The 3,745-nt window shown below is 33.5% G+C and overlaps 1 pseudogene; it reads right to left on the bottom strand.

Annotated features, from left to right (window-relative positions):
• The window catches only part of LOC106459085, a 36,452-nt pseudogene that overhangs the window by 16,438 nt on the left and 16,269 nt on the right, over positions 1-3,745 (bottom strand).

Raw genomic sequence — 3,745 nt, 5'->3', positions numbered from 1 at the left:
GAACTCTTGTAGGTTACTAAAATTCTTCCTCTTGTGCTATCCCTCAAAGATTTTATCATGCCAAGGATGTTATTGCCCTATGGGTGGTTCCTGGTTAATTGATTTGAGTGGGATATTTCATAATACAGCGACATCTCTACATTTCCGATCTCACGGATATAGGGTTCCTGGATTGGTATATCTTCTCACTTTGCTATCATGTGCTCTGTTCACAGATAGGTGGGTATGATATATTCTTCCGGTCTGCTGAACATGAGGTGAAGACGTTATGGTCTGCTTTCCTACTCCCACATGAATGTCGGTTCCCGGTGGCTGTGTTTGGGATTGTAGTTGACTTGCTGATGGTATGATCCTCTTTCCTACTCCCACATGAATGTCGGTTCCCGGTGGCTGTGTTTGGGATTGTAGTTGACTTGCTGATGGTATGATCCTCTTTCCTACTCCCACATGAATGTCGGTTCCCGGTGGCTGTGTTTGGGATTGTAGTTGACTTGCTGATGGTATGATCCTCTTTTCTACTCCCACATGCACGTTGGTTCCCAATGGCTGGCGTTTTAGATTGTAGCTGACTTACTGATGGTATGACCCTCATCCTATCCCCGCATGCATATTGGTCCTGTTGGCTGGGTTTTGGATGCAGTTGACTTGCTGTGTATGGTCTGTCATGCCCTAGTCACTCTACACGCTGTGATACATCCTTTTTTCTCTCACCCACATTACGGTCATCTAAGGAATTGATATTCAGAACTGGGTGGTTGGATCTTTATCCAACCATTATTCTCTTCCTTTGGAGATGCTCCTCCTATTTTCTGCCCATGTGCATCATCTCTTTCCACACTGGGTGAAGAGTATACCTGGTACAGAAGTGGGGTTATTGCATGATGATTTACATGAGAGGTGCAGTTGAACCATTTTGAATGTTGGGTATGTGGGAGCTCAAGGCTTGTGGCATGCAAAAATATTTTTGCATATAGAAGGCAGCACTGAACAAGAATAACTGAGTGGAGGTAAGTACCTATCGGAAATACATTTAGTATAGGCAAATTATAACTTTAGTTATTTTTTAGTTAATATTATATAACTTGTTCTTCAATGTTTAAATTGCCAACTTGGAACTTTACACAATCACTTCATGAAATAATCAATAACCAATTAACTTCCTCGCCACTGGAAAATTTTAGTCAAAATATTAAAACAATACAACATTACATGATAAGGTACTTAATTAGCACTAGCATACTGCAATATTTATCACAACGCAGGAAATGAAGAAAGACTATATTCCCTCTCGTTAATATTTGGAACATCATTTAATATCTGCAATATGAAACTTTGAAAAAAAAAGGGAAATGATGGGATTTTACTTAATTATAGAAAACATGTAGGAATCCCTATATATTCAGAAAATTATACAAAGTGGGTGCCCTGCTAGTGTAAAATGCACTTATAATCACATCAGCATTTATTATCAGCAACTTACTACTTAAACCAGTGACTTTTTATTTTACTATTATATTCCCTTTTTATGAAGTATAGAAAGTTGTTTACAACATTAAAGGTATACAAATAGTGTGAAATAAGAATATTTTTCTTCAGAGCCCTTTTTTAAAATGTTTATCTAATTACAATTACCTAAACTGATTCAAAGATGAAAAATCATATTCAATTGCTAAAGTAAAATAATAAAATCTCACCTGCGGGATCGAGATCTGGACCTGGATCGTGACCTGTATCTTCTAGGGTAATACCGATCTCGTTCAAGTTCAGGACAGTCTCGGGCCCAGTGTCCAGAATGTCGACAATGATAGCATTCATCATAAACCTTTAAAGATAAAAGTGATTCAACTTTATACAGTTTATAACACGAAATTCAAAAATTTACTTTCAGCTGTTTATTTTTGTAGGATTTTTCTTTGGAACAGGTAGATAACTTTAACTAAAATTAAGTCTGACAAAGTCCTAACAATAGTTTTCAAATAGTGATATGCTGTTAGTTTATGATCTTGGGCACACATTTATTGTTTTTCCACATTCAAATATCTGCATTTTACTTATTTTATAATTATCTAGCAAACAAATGATTCTGTGAAAAAAAAAAAGAGAAAAAATATTTCAGAAGATAATGACATATTCAGACACACACCTGCATAAAACTGTTCTACCTTGATAGTTTCAATTACAATCGTGCTAATAAAACAATGCTGAGTGAAAAACAACATTCCCAAAAATAAACTACATAAGGCTCAATCTAGGAGACTGAGTAACATAAGTTATTCTTAGAACTGTTAATAATGAATAACAACTGGCCATAGCAAATATAGTATCATTAAATGAAGAGAAAAATATAAATAATTCTTAAAACTGATGTCAAGTATCAGTCAATAATGAGAAAACTGTATCAGTAAAAATATTAACTTTTTCTTTATAAAAACATCCCTAAAGTAGAATTTCCATTTTTATGCAAGGTTTTTACATTAAAAAAAATCTAGAAACAATTAAACACTTAATGCTCAATATCATAAAAGATTTAGCTTACAGAACGAGACCTTCCTCCACCTGACTTCATGCTATGCATCTGGAAAAAAATTTATACCATTAATGTTTCTTTTTAACAGTAACAACTTGAAAGTTGCATTTTCCTAGTTTTATTTACTTCCAGTCAGACATTTTAAATAACTAATGTTCAAAAAAAGCAATGTACTTAAACTTATGTCACATTTCTCACACTAGAGGAAATTCAGGACTTTTTTAAATATTGCCTTATAAAATTAAGAACTTATACCTTATACACCATTAAAATATGGATTATTAGCTACAATTTTATGCTATACTAATTGGTATAAGATATATAAAAAGTAGTTTAAAATTTAAATGGAAGTCACTAAAACCTTGTGACATGTGCAGTAAAAGATGCTCGGGCATAAAGAGTTAAAAACCATCTCCATGGTGTCAAAAATAACAGTCTCCGTGTACACATGTATTGTAATCACGTGCTTGTTCAGAAAGACTCAATCACTTGTCTTTCTGTCAGAATAGTTAACTTGTCTTATCACATCGATACGTCTGTTTTTTGGAATTTTCATTATGAAAATTCACACAGAAATAGGTCTGATATTCTAATTAGGCAGTACTGATGGAATGTTCCTAAAATAAATCAAGAGTATTTAGAATCAAATAACAGAATACTACTTAAGTAACATCAGTTAACTTCAATGAATAATCCTGTAATCTATTCATATCAAATGGTATGTTTAATGTTATACCTTTACATGATTTCAATTAACGTGACATAAAAATAATATCTATATTGAATAAAACAATTAAAATGAAAGAGAGCTAGCAGAAAAGTCAGAAGACAATAAAAAAGACTGAGAGAAATGCAGCTGTAACAGATATTGTTGCTCTAGGCATCCCCTCTTCTCTATTTTATTTACCATCCCCTTGAATAAGTAAAAAATTTATCATAAATTACTCACTATCAGTAACAGGAAACTATATTTGTTTATCATAAATTTGCGACGTAAGTAATTTCTCTAATTATGCAATAGGAACGTAAGGCCTCATTGTGAATTCTGCCTTAGATACAGCTAATTTTATGGCGTTTTTGTTATGTTTTATGACAGAATGACTGCATTGGGAACTTTCTTTTGAGTGGTACATGACGTCCTGTCTTTACCCATTTAAGCTTTGGCTGTCATGTGCCACCGGTGGTGCACACTATGATTTAAGTAATAATAATCAAATG

Source organism: Limulus polyphemus, unplaced genomic scaffold (assembly GCF_000517525.1).
Source record: "Limulus polyphemus unplaced genomic scaffold, Limulus_polyphemus-2.1.2 Scaffold556, whole genome shotgun sequence".
Taxonomy (NCBI): domain Eukaryota; kingdom Metazoa; phylum Arthropoda; class Merostomata; order Xiphosura; family Limulidae; genus Limulus; species Limulus polyphemus.
Note: the sequence above shows the minus strand (reverse complement) of the source record. Positions and strands in the feature narration are given on the sequence as shown.